The 14413-nt window shown below is 31.3% G+C and overlaps 1 long non-coding RNA gene across 1 annotated transcript; it reads left to right on the top strand.

Moving 5' to 3' along the window:
• Positions 1 to 9727: 9727 nt before the first annotated feature.
• Positions 9728 to 10186, top strand: LOC141723667 (uncharacterized). Its single transcript, XR_012576337.1, has 2 exons — positions 9728 to 9783; positions 9873 to 10186. It is a non-coding gene; the product is annotated as an uncharacterized LOC141723667 (long non-coding RNA).
• Positions 10187 to 14413: the final 4227 nt, after the last annotated feature.

Here is a 14413-nt window from a genome sequence, read left to right as displayed (position 1 = left end):
AGTCTAGTAGTAGCGAGACCGAAAGATTCAGATTGTTAAGTGATGTTTATTACAAATTAGATGTGGTGTAATTGAAGGATGAACTCTTGATGATGGATGTCGAGGTACCAGATAACTATGGTACATCAACTACTAACGGAGCATGTGATGAGGCAATGAAGGTCGAAATTGATGCGATTGAAAAGAATAAGACCTGGAAATTAGTGGAAGTACCACCCAAACACAAGGCAATCGGTTTAAAGTGGGTGTACAAAATGAAACGAGTACTAATATAAACATAGTTAAATATAAAGTGAGGCTTGTTTCTAGGGGTGAAATACAAAAAAAAGAATTAACTTCTAGGAAGTCATTGCTCCGATTACTCAATTGGAGACAGTGAAGCTGTTACTTGCCTTCGCTGCTAAAAATGAATGGAAGGTTCTTCACTTAGATATTAAATCAGTATTTATTAATGAAGAACTACAAGAAATAATTTTGGTGACTTGGCTGGAAGGTTTTGTGAAAAAGAAAAAAGAACACCTCGTTTATCGGATTGTAAAAGCACTATACGGATTGCAATGAGCACCATGGGCGTGGTATGCTAGCTAGTTAAGTATCTTGAAGAACTGAGGCTTGTAAAATGTTCATACACTACAACAAATCTCGCCATTTATGACGGTTTTTTTGAACTAAAATCGTCGTAATTGAGCCATTTACGACGGAAAAAAATCGTCGTTTTTGGTCGAGTAGTAAGTTCATTTTTTCGTCACAAGATTAAATTGCGTCGCAAGTTAGGAAGTAGGGGCCCACATACTCAATAAAATAATAAATCAACTTACGACGGAATTTATCGTCGTAAAATACCAAAATACGACGAACAATAACGTCGTAAGTTACGTACTTACGACGGAAGAATGCGTCGGATATTACTTTACGGGACCCACTTTTAATAAGATAAAACATAATTTACGACAGAAAAAAGCGTCGTAAGTTAGAAATTTCCGACAGAAAAATCTTCGTATTTTAGAAGGTGGGGCCTACAAGCTTGAAAATGAAAATTCAAAAAAAAAATTAAATATGAAAATATATACATTACGACGGAATGTTTGAAGAACAACCGTCGTAAATTTGTTTTTCCAGAATAACCAAATACTAATTTTTGAGTATCCAACCATTTTCGGCTTCCAATTTAAATTCTAAACCTAAACCTGCCAAAATTTTATACAATCGCAAACTCAAAATAAACTCTAAAATTGCCAAAAGAAAATCAACATTTATTAAAACAAAATACACAATTATCATTGTATTAAGTTTTATCAATAATTCTAAATCAAACACATTACATAATTCCATTCTTTACGTCTAACTTAGAAGTAACTTATATTATGAATGCCATGCTCTTAAATTAGGCGCCCAGGGATAATATCCCTGTTGTCTTAATTCAAATATAGCTGATGAACTTGTCATACAATCGAAACCTGAAATCAGTGGCAATTGACCTTTGACCTGTGCACCGAAAGAACACACACTTAGAACACGAGAAAAAATAAACGACAACATTCTATTGCTAGACACAAATCTAACACAGTAGTGACAAAAATATGTCATTTGTCTTCCGTAAACTGCAGTTTATACAAATATAGAAAAAACCATAAAGTTAAGTTAAAAAAAATAATAAATCTTGTATCATGACTAAATAAGTATGGAAATCATGTTCATGTATGAGAACCATTTATAATTGGCTCAATCTATCAAATACTGCAATATGCAGAGAATTAAAAACCACAGAAACACAGAAACATATCTTTGGACCCTAAATGCTTACTACTGTAAAATTAAACCTTAAACTATTTAACTATATATTTCTGTCAAACTATCCTCTTACCTGACTATTTGGAAATTAAATACACATTTCGAAAGCACTTCAGTTCTCACCAAGTTGGTACAAGCAGGGTACCATTATTGTAAACATTTGATTTAGAGCAAGTGAACTTATAATAAATCATTGACATGCAGTGTACAAAGAGAATATACTAATTGACTCAACTACTTCACTGAAAAAGCAGGACATATATTTAGCACAGGAAACTTCATACATAAACAAATTTAGGAAAATACCTGAAGAGCCAATATTTTATCTAAATTTGAAGAATCCACACCATGCAACTGGGAAATTTGACTGTTTGACTTGCAATGAGATGCAAGAATCTCCAAAACAGCTTTAATTTTTGAAGAAATATAGTCACTCTGCAAAATTGACGACTTTTCAGGTTGAGATTAACTAGAAGGTTTATCAACTTGGTTATTAGATAGATACCTTCTTAGGGTAGCTTTGGAGAACACAAGATCAGGAGCAAGTTGCTAACATGTTCGCACATTGTGACAATTGCATCTTTAGGTGGATGAACTCTGTCTAATCTGGCTTATTTTAGTAATATCGTTATTTATGACATCTTGGTCATTATGTATTGAAAAATGTAAGATCATTTTCTTTTACATGTACACTCAGTATATATTGAACACAACACATGGGGCAATATTATATACATATATTAACTAAAGATACTACAACTAGAATAGATAATACAAGTTAATGATCACAATCAATTATAAAATAATAAGTTCCTATAACAAAATAAAAACTATCTACTTAGTAAAAAAGAAAAAAAACAACTTATAGGAAACTAAACATTCCAGGGATATTGAGATTAAATTTACCATTTCTTGTTATCAAGAACTGTTCATCAACAGGCAAGTATGACTTCCTCTTGCTTGGTTCACCAGATTTCCTGCCAATCAATAGAACAAGTTTTTTTAAGAACTTTCCACCTAAACCAAGCAAAACGAACAGATAAAAAGTAATACATTTTTACCATATCCTTCACTACAACCCTATTAATCAATAGATGTACGGACTATACAGTCACATATACTGCTATACCATATGCAATAGAGACACTGTCATTATCCCATCAAAATTCAATCCGCAATATCAATAACTAACAAGTCTGACTAAGAAAATCCGATCTGGAACTATACAGTTAATTTATTAGAAGAACAAAGTTTTTTTATGTAGCCATTCTTACATTGCTAATATATCGAATGTCATCAATTTATTTGGATCTAATTCATTCTGGTTCACTGAATTATATAACAAATTAATTGTCTACTGGTTCAGTGTCAGTGTTTTTGGGGTTTCTGCCAACTCAATGCAGTATTCTTATGGTCAAAGGGGAAATAGTGTACCAACTATTCTACTTACGATGAAAAAGCGTTTGTATTCAGGAGGAGGCCTTCAGGTACAATCTTTCCAAAATAAACTGATCTATAGTTGGTTTGATTATGATATGATTTTGAACGGTGTATAACATGTGATTTGCTCGAAGGTAGAAAAAAATTTCCGGATTAATGCAGAGAATACAGAAGAAAAAAGTGTTAGAAACCATCTGAACAGAGGTGTAGTAGCTCGTGGTATTGATGTACATTGTCTGGCAGGCTTAATAAAAGTATTCAGCACATTATGTTAATATCCAGTTGGCCATGATATAAGTCTCTAGTTCAGTATCGAAATATTACACATATTGTTTCTAATGTTAGGCATTCGTCCTTGACCTGATTCGTCTAAACTGTCATCAGCCAGTGAATACAGCACTTGTGTGAGATAGGAAGACTAGATGCTAGTCAGTGTTGAGTTTAATTCATGGAAAAGAACTCTTGATTTAATGCTCAGTATGTCGCTAAGTTGTGAGCCTATTTTAATTATTGAGGTAGGATCCACGTAGAGAATCAATTTATAAGCGGCATAGTGCTCAGTGCATACATTCTGTTCAAGACAAACTCAATAATTCTAATGTGAAAGTATATTATCTATACTGCATATCTATGTTGTTGCCATTTAGCCATAATAAGGAAATGGTATACTCTATATATATTGTCACCTGGTTGACTACGAAAGTAACCATTTTGGTCTAGTTCGGTCTCTGTGAGTGTGTAATATGGCAGGGGAAATGGTAAATCTTTCAAGAGATCACCAGAGGATAGATCAAAACAGAATCACAGGTTCCTGCATCGAAGATAGTTTACTATTTTACTTCTTTTAACCCAGAAAGCACTACAAGTCTACAACTTTATAGCTGATATATACCTTGATCAGATTTCTGATTCTGAACAGGTTTGCTTATAGGCTCAGCAATATCCCTTTTTATTTTCACCTTGCATGTAAGAAGAGCATCTATAGTTTGTATTCCATCTGCTACACAGCTATCAACAAACAAAAAACCAAAAGCATAAACTTTCAAGAAATGCAATGCATGAATCCAATATTATGCTAGAAAAGATAAACGTCACCAACCTTAGAGCTGACACTGCTCTTGGAACGCCACAGTACTCTTTGAAACTGTGGAGTACCTTAGATTGTGACAAGTAAAGACCTGCGTCAAGGCCAGGTACATAAAGCATAACAACTTTGCGAATCAGGGGTTTGTTCTGCATATCGGAAGACAACTCAGCATTACACACACCAAAAATATTGAATATGATATGCAAGTGCCAATCTGGAAAAAAAAATCCTTCTTAAACAAAGAAATGGTAATATTGAACTATATTAGCTGATTTGTTATTTATTGATATTTTCCCACAAGACTGTTCTTCACAATTCAAATTATTTTGTATTCTCTAAGCAACACAAACAAAAACAAATAAATACAAATCTACCAGATAAATCACAACAAGAAAATCAGTAGCTAATTACAGTACAATTTACAAAATCCACGCAAATATATATACAAAGAGAGGGAAAGAGAGGGGGAAGGAGAGAGGGAGAGAGAGATATATGAGCATAGAGAGAGGGGAGAGAGATATGCATACTAGGAAGAGAGAGAGAGACGCTTCCTTGAATCCAAAAATAAGCCCCAAAGCCCTAGTTTTGAAGACGGACTAAAACCCCAAATTGAAGTCGAATTTAAACCCTAAACGAAACCATAACTAAAGCCCCAGTGAAAGAAGCATACGAATCAACCAAAGGAGGCTAGAAATAAAGTAAACATTTATGTATGTATAGATTTTGCATAACCAGGAGAGGAGGGAGGGAGAAAGAGAGGGGAAGAGTGAAGGGGAGAGAGAGAAGCAAGAAAGAGAAAATGAAAATAAATTCAGATCTGAAGCAATTAGATTATTACACTGTCCTGTTTCTCAAAAGGCGGGTGTTTTATTTTGGAAAAATCAGAAATAAAGGTCCATTTGCCCCTTTAATTTTCACTTATGTTTCAATAAATTTTTTATTAAAATTTAAGTAGATTAAATATTGATAATTATTTTAAATATAAAAAAATATATTTGGCTTTAATTTGGCTTGTCATTTTAACAGTCAAACTCGAGTTTGACTAGTACAACTAACTACTGTTTACTTCTGAATTTGTGTTTCGATTATTTTAAAAATATTTCTCAACAATCCAACCGTATGGATGTCAATAGATATATATATTAGTGATATAACCAAAATTTCATATCAAAATAATTTTATTTGGTTTGACATTTTAACAGTCACACATGATTTTGACTAATACATCTAATTAGTGTTTACTTTTGAATTTGTGTTACGATTATTTTAAAAATATTTTTCAACGATCCAACCATATGGATGTCAATATATATATATATATATATATATATATATATATATTACTGATATAACCAAAATTTCATATCAAAATAATTTTATTTGGTTTGACCTTTTAACAGTCAAGTATCAGTTTGACTAGTACAGCTAACTAGTGTTGAATCTTGAATTAAGGTTTCGATTATTTTAAAAATATTTTTCAACGATCGAACCGTATGGATGTCAATAGATAAATATATTAGTGATATAACCAAAATTGCATATCAAAATAATTTTATTTGGTTTGACATTTTAAGAGTCAAGTATCAGTTCGACTAGTACAACTAACTAGTGTTGAATCCTCAATTAGTGTTACGATTATTTTAAAAATATTTTTCAATAATCCAACCGTATGAATGTCAATAGGTAAATATATTAGTGATATAACCAAAATTTTATATCAAAATAATTTTATTTGGTTTACCATTTTAACAGTCAAGCATCAGTTCGACTAGTACAGCTAACTAGTGTTGAATCCTGAATTAGTGTTACGATTATTTTAAAAATATTTTTTAATAATCCAACCGTATGGATGTCAATAGATATATATATTAGTGATGTAGCCAAAATTTCATATCAAAATAATTTTATTTGGTTTGACATTTTAACAGTCAAGCATCAGTTTGACTAGTACAACTAACTAGTGTTGAATCCTGAATTAGTGTTACGATTATTTTAAAAATATTTTTCAATAATCCAACCGTATGGATGTCAATAGATAAATATATTAGTGATATAACCAAAATTTTATATCAAAATAATTTTATTTGGTTTGCCATTTTAACAGTCAAGCATCAGTTCGACTAGTACAGTTAACTAGTGTTGAATCCTGAATTAGTGTTACGATTATTTTAAAAATATTTTTCAATAATCCAACCGTATGGATGTCAATAGATATATATATATTAGTGATGTACCCAAAATTTCATATCAAAATAATTTTATTTGGTTTGACATTTTAACAGTCAAGCATCAGTTTGACTAGTACAGCTAACTAGTGTTGAATCTTGAATTATTGTTTCGATTTTTTTAAAAATATTTTTCAACGATCCAACCGTATGGATGTCAATAGATATATATATTAGTGATATAACGAAAATTTCATATCAAAATAATTTTATTTGGTTTGACAATTTAACAGTCAAGCATGAGTTTGACTAATACAACTAACTAGTGTTGAATCTTGAATTAGTGTTTCGATTATTTTAAAAATATTTTTCAACGATCCAACCATTTGGATGTCAATAGATATATATATTAGTGATATAACCAAAATTTTATATCAAAATAATTTTATTTGGTTTGCCATTTTAACAGTCAAACGTCAGTTTGACTAGAACAACTAACTAGTGTTTAATCCTAAATTGATGTTTCGATTATTTTACTATTATTTTTCAACGATCCAACCGTATGGATGTAAATAGATATATATTAGTGGTATAACCAAAATTTCATATCAAAATAAATTTATTTGGTTTGTCATTTTAATAGTCAAGTATTAGTTCGATTAGTACGATTAACTAGTGTTTAGTTCTGAATTTGTGTTTCAATTAATTTAAAAATATTTATCATATATCCAACCGTATGGATGACAATATATATATATATATATATATATATATATATATATATATTAGTGATATAATCAATGTTTCATATTAAATTATTTTATCAAAATATTTAATTTTTTCTGAAATTCTTGAAATGTCACCCAAACAAATAAATGTTGGCATTAATATGGTTGGATCATGAAATAATATTTTTTAAAAATTGAAATTATCAAAAATCATGTGCTAATTTACGACGGAATCTGTCATAAATTATTATTTGCAAAAAATTTGAGAAAAGTCAAATTTACCGCCAAAATTTTGGGGAAAAAGTTAAATTTCCCTCTTTGATAACTTACGATGAATTTTAATTTCCGTCGTAAATTGGATGTTCCAATATTTTCCGTCACAAATATTCTGTCGTAAATTGAGATGAAATATTTTTTTATTTAATTTCAAGTTAAAATTTTAATAAAATTATTTAACTTACGACGAAATGTTCACATCGTCGCAATTTCAAATGATTTTTATTTTCCCACCAAAATTTTTGGAAAAATTTTAAATTTTCCTCTTTGAAAACTTACGCCGAATTTTAATTTCCGTCGTAAATTTGACGATCCGATTTTTTCCGTCGCAAATATTTCGTCGTAAATTTAGATAAAATATTTTTTTATTCAATTTCAATTTAAAATTTTAAAAAAAATAATTAACTTACGATGAAATGTTTAAATCGTCGCAATTTTAAATAATTTTTATTTTTGTTTAATCGTGTCGTGCATAATTTTATTAATAAAATACTAAACTTACGACGGTTTTGGACTTCGTCGTAAATAATTACGACGCTTTACTTTTTTTCCGTCGTAAATAGGGCGCGCATTTTTTTCCGTCGTAAGTTGGCCGTCGTAATTGGGTTATTTTGTTGTAGTGATATGAGCATACGGTTTATACTAAATGTCAAGGAAGATGCTGATTATGAAGGTCTATTTTGATGACCTGATGATTACGGGTAACAATGTTAGTAACATCAGCAAATTCAAGAGGCATATGAACTAGAAATTTGAAACGGATGACCTAGGAATATTATCATACTTAGGTTTTTAAGTGGACCTATAAAAGATATTTATAGAGTTAAAGCAAGCAACATAAATTAAAAAAATCTTCTCGATAAGGCTATACTTAGTGAATGCAATTTTATCAAATATCCAGTGGAAATGAATATTCAACTAAGCAAATATAGGGGCAGGCGGTAAATTTTATTATTTTTAAGAGCTTGATTGGAGGTCTTGGGAATTTTGTTCATCGCAAATTTGACATAGCGTTCCATGTTAGTGTCGTTAGTAGGTACATAGAGCGTCACACGACTCTCCACATGAATGCACTAAAGTGAGTTTTAAGATACATGAAGGAAAATGTCGATTGTGGTTTGTTCTACGCAAGGGGGACTCGGAATTACTTACTTTCAAGATACTCGAATAGTGACTTAACATATAATATCGAGGATTAAAAGAGCCTCGGTGAAATGGCATTTTATTTGAAATATAGTCTGATCACTTGGGTATCTCAGAAATGTTAATGTGTAGCTTTGAGTTTGTGCGAAGCTCAGTTTATGGCGGCTACATGTGTTGTGTGTCATAACATGTAGCTTAGTAATTTACTTGGTTATATTAAAAATAAAAAGCATCATCCAGTGGTAATCAATATAGACAATAAATAGGTGATAGACTTGACCAAATATCATGTTTTCCATTCGAGGAGTGAGCATATCGATATTCAATATATCTTTATTCGATATTGTATGGAACATGGAAAAATTATAATCATACATATTAGTTTAGGAGACCAGCGTGCGGATATTCTAACCAAAGCCACTGTCTACTCACTACAACAAAAATAACTAAATTCCACCAACTAAAAGCCACAGACTTTAAATTCCACCGATTTCAGTGGAATTTAAGGTCAATTAGAATTTTTTTTACGAATAAATAAAAGCCACCGCAGGCGGTGGAATTTAATGTCGGTCGCTTTTAATCGGTGGAATTTATAGTCCGTCGCTTTTGATCGGTGGAATTTAATATTGATCGTACTTTTTATTTGATAGAATTCAGTACAAATAGGCGGGAAAATTTCCCTCCAAAAATTAAAATTATTGGAAATTACCAAAATAACCAAAATCGCTGGCTTTTATATTAACAATAATTTTAAAATACTTCAATTTACCAATATTTAGATATTTTTGATATTTTATTTAATAATATAATCAATAAATTTATTACTTATGAAGGTTATTTTATCATAAATATATAAGAAATAACTTTACTTTTTAGTATGTAATTTTCACTTAATTTATAATTATTTTCTTTAAAATAATTATCATAAGTTTTTTCACATAAAATAAATTGTTTTTTGTATGTAATTTTAACAGATTTAATTTACATATTTTTATTTTGAATTGAAAGATGACAAATGTAACTAAAATTTATAAAAAAAAAATCAGAAATAAGCAAGTTAGTAGCATGATTAGCTTGTCCGTTGCTAATGTAGAATCCACACACATCTAAGTCCATTTTTCATTCTTTATCCCCATTTCCTCAGCATCTATCGGTCATAACCTTCGTATCTTTTCAGTTTTTACTTATTCTGCAAACTACTATTCTTCACATGACCCTGATGTCTCTATTTTAATGCTCCAGGATGAAGCCGGCAAATAGGAAATGGATGAAAATCCCTGAAGATTTGTAAGAGCTTAAGTGCACAAACAAAATAAACCAAGCTGAAGAAGCTTCTAGCCGTGATGAGCATATGACTGTTATTGAAAAGAAGCTTGAACAGTTTGAAGTGGCTATGGGTATTGATACTGTGAAAAGAGTCTCAAAGTTGTTAAGTTATGTAATGTTTCTTTTCTTTATTATTAGTGAATTAATGCATATTGGCATGATTGTTTTGACATACAAATTGTAACTTGATTTGAACTTGGAAATTAAAGTTTACAGATGTTTTATTTGTCTTTCATAGCAACATATAATGTAGAATTAAATCTGTATTTGCTGTAACTTGAAATCTATGTGTGTTTAACTCAAAATGAGTTAACTCAGCCCACCTATCCATTCATGAACACCTACTGAATTAATTCATTTTAAAAAAAAATATTTTATGTTAAAATCGACCGATTTGCGTGTAATTTATTTTGAGAGCGGGAGATTCAAATTTTCACAAAATTTTGAATTTAAAAATTTGAAATTTAAAATTTGATAAAAGCGACCGAAGAGCTCGGTCGATTTTAACTAAATTCCACCGATAAACTTAAATTCCACCCGCTTAAAAGCCACCAACTTGTTTCGGTCGATTTTATACTAAAGCCACCGCATGCGGTCGATTATATCTAAATTCCACCGATTTTTGGGGTGGATTTTAATGATTTTTGTTGTAGTGACTGTGAAGTTGAGAGAATGAGAGATTTGCTTGGCATTAAAAATCTGCAGTCTGGAGTTTAGATTACGGTGTTGTATGTTGAAAATATAATTTAAGCTTATGTTCAATTAATATATTTATTGTTAGAATATTCACTTGAGCACATGAGAAAAAGTCTTAGCATAGTTAAGTTTTTTAGGACTTAGTTTTATTAAGTGGTATCATTATATGAGTCTGATGCTTATTTCTAGCTAGCTAGTATTTCCATTATAGAGTAATTTGTATTGAGTTTTTTGTTAAAAAAGTAATACAATATTTTGCATTACTATATCTTCTCTCCAGTATATACAAAATTTACTTTTTGAGTTTTGTATTCATATATATCCCAGAGTTTAAGCCAATATATTTTGAATGATTCATCACAACCCTCTCTTTTTTCAAATTATTATTATTACTATTCTTAATCTCCGATCATTATTATATTCCTAATATTTATGAGAATCTAATAGGATTTATATACTACAGTTTGTTTATTAGACAAAAGCTAATAATTCTATAAGACAATGACGTTATTGGTCTTGTAAGCATTTTACATAGCGGGCGGCTGTAAAAATAATTTATGTAAACACATCAAAGGAGGATGACTGACGATCGATTTTCTTGGTTAGTAAATGCCACAAAGGGGAGAACTTAGCGAAACAAGCCATAAAAGGGAGAACTTAGCCAAACATTAATATGTTTGAACAAAAATGATTGATAGAAAGCAACCTAACTAAAAAAAGGGAGTGAAGTGAAGATGTGTAGGATAATGCTTTGTACGCTTCTGGTTACATTATACACAGTGGGTAGATGTTATATTTGCGGCTTGTCATCTTAAAAATTATAACACTTTTCGTTTGGTCGATACCCATCGATATCAAAGACTTGTTGAGAAAGCCCATTTATCTTCTCCGTATTTGTCATCATGATAGAGATTTCAATATTTGAAAATTTTATTTCAGTATACATGGATCTCTTTTCTTTACGTATTTAACCTTGCAATCCATCAAAGTTGTCAAAATTTTAAATGGTCAAGTTCTTGCATGAAGAATTCTACGGAAATTTTGTAAATTATACTCATTTGTCAATACTATATACATGTACTAGATTTTTCTATAGTGAAAGGTAAATATTTTTAAATTCTTGATTTTTTCTGCATTCTTAAATTTTTAAATTTCTAATGTACAATTTGTATATGCATCTTTCACTTAATATGTTGTCGTGCAATACGTTGTCCGTCTATATGGGTGTGGTTTAGTTTGGTACCTGCCAACCCTTTTTAATAGTACTAACTTTATAATTTAATTAATATTTTATAAATTTTAAATTTTATATTATTTATAGTTTTTAATAAAATTTTAATATAAGTTAGAAATACTAAAATTAAATTAATATATAATTATAACCTTATTGTTATGGATAAAAACTTAGGATGTATTTATTGCTAGGGTTCCTGAGTTTCGAAACTCGATCTGACTGCTCTTGTGCTTTGTGACTCGATCTGCCTTAACAAGATGCCTACGTACCTTGCTCTATATCAAGGATCAAGTTAAAAACGTAGTTCGAATTTGTGGGGTCAGGTCCCTTATATAGGCATGGGATGCCTTGAAATTAGATTAGGGTTAGGAGACTTGGTGGACAAGTCTCAGATTTAGAGTGGACTTTGGAGCCTTATAATGCAGGAAATTGAATCCATATCCTATGAAATTTCATGGAGGCCAATCTCCAAGGAGTTTTGTCCTTATTAAAACTTTACTTATCAGCTGATTTTTCTCATATTACTTAATTATGAAATTAATTAATATTTAGGGCTTTTGGGCCTTCATAAATGGGCCTTGTAAGCAGCCAAGTCAGGTGTTATTAATGACATAATCGAGGTTTATTTTATCCCCTATCATTTGCCCCCAACTTCTGGGAAATCGCATTGGATTTCGATGAAGTTAAGTTCATTTAATTCCTTTCAGGGTATCGTTTTTAACGTAAAGTGTAGAGCGACCTACACGTTTACAACGATTTTTGCCTTGTTCAAGGGGACTTCTCTATTAATTTTCTTACCTTATTCCTATTTTTAGGAATTTTCTGGCACTTTTATGATTTTTCCCTTATTTTCTAAGAATTTTTCTTAATTTCCAGAAAATATTTATAATTTTAAGGAATTTTTTAGGAATTTTCCTTCATTTCTAGAAAATATTTATAATTTTCATGAATTTTCTATTTCTTTCTTTCTTTATTTTTTTATATAATTCCGATCAGGAATAGATTCGACCATGATCCTGGTTGAATTATGGTCCCAAAGGCCCCGGTTAAATTTGGTCAGGATTTAACGTTGACTTTGGGCTTTCTGATCAAATTAAGGGTCTATAATTCCTGATCGAAGGTTTATTCGACCAGAACTTTTCGGTCAGGATCCTAGCCTTAGTTTAGGTTACAATTTCTTATTTTAACAGAATCTTGACCGAATTATTAGCCTAAAATTCCTGATCGTGGGTTATTTCGACTAGGATCATTCGATTAGAACTCCTGACCGAAATTAGGTCAGGATTTTTTTGATTCTTGACCCTAATTTTTTAGGTCGAGATTTTCGATTAAATTTTTACATCATCAATCAGGATGGGCCTATGGGCTTTGTTGATGGGATTTTCTTTTGGCTTGTCTCTAACTGGGCTTTCTTTTGGCCCATTCTCTATCTGGGCTTTTCTTTAGGCCCATCTCTACCTGGGATTTCCTTTTGGCCCATTCTTTACCTGGGATTTTCTTTTGGCCCACATTTTATTCCAAAATATTCTGGAAATTATAAATATATAGATTTATTATTATTATTATTATTATTATTTTTGATTTATCCAGGAAACTTTTGGAACTTTCTTGATTTTGGGCCCAAGCCTTTAACTGGTTATAACCGGATGGCCTACCCTTTTTACTGGTTATAACCGGATGGCCTACCCTTTTTACTGGTTATAACCGGATGGCCTACCCTTTTTACCTGCCAAGTGACCGATGAAAGCGCCACATGACATTCTTGGAATTCTTATGAGATCTTGGTTCCTTAGCTTGTGCTATTACTGCGTTGTTATCACAATACAACATAATAGGCTCCTCAATGCTAGGAACAACTCCCAACTCAGAAACAAATTTAACTGGTTATAACCGGAGGGCCTACCCTTTTTACCTACCAATGACCTGTTGGGAATCCTATATAAAAGTGGGGGCAGTGAAGTGGTTTCTCACACTTCACTTTCTCATTTCTAAACTCTCATCTCAAAATCTCTATCCCCGTCTTTAAAGCTTTTTTCCGGTGAAATCAGCCTTTTCCGGCCACCTTCTTCCTCCTTCCTCCACTTCAAGCTCTACTTCAACCTCCATTAGTGGATGACAAAGGTTTAGAAAGGGCAGTGAAGATTGCTTTAGCTTCTAAGCGAGGTAACATTGAAATTCGCTCTTCTTATAAGTCATTGATATATATGATTAATACTAGGGGGGATGAATATCCATCTGAAGCTCATTTAGACTCCTTTGATTATTGTAATAAGTGGTATAATTCAAATGCTATTAACAAACTCAACGAAATATATAATGTTCCTCCCCCCACTAGAATGGTTCCTACCGAAGGTGGTGACCGTACATGCCACTCGAAGCCTGATACATTGTTTGTTTATGCAGACGCCCTTTCCACGAGTTTATTCCCACTTTTTTAGCTGATTTATAAATTAATCCTTGTCAGCTTCCTTCCAATGCCTGGAGAAATATTCTTCCTTTCATGGTTTTGTGTCTTAGGAGTGGTTTC

This window comes from Apium graveolens, chromosome 5 (assembly GCF_009905375.1).
Source record: "Apium graveolens cultivar Ventura chromosome 5, ASM990537v1, whole genome shotgun sequence".
Classification (NCBI taxonomy): Eukaryota; Viridiplantae; Streptophyta; class Magnoliopsida; order Apiales; family Apiaceae; genus Apium; species Apium graveolens.
This window is presented reverse-complemented; position numbering and strand designations above follow the sequence as displayed.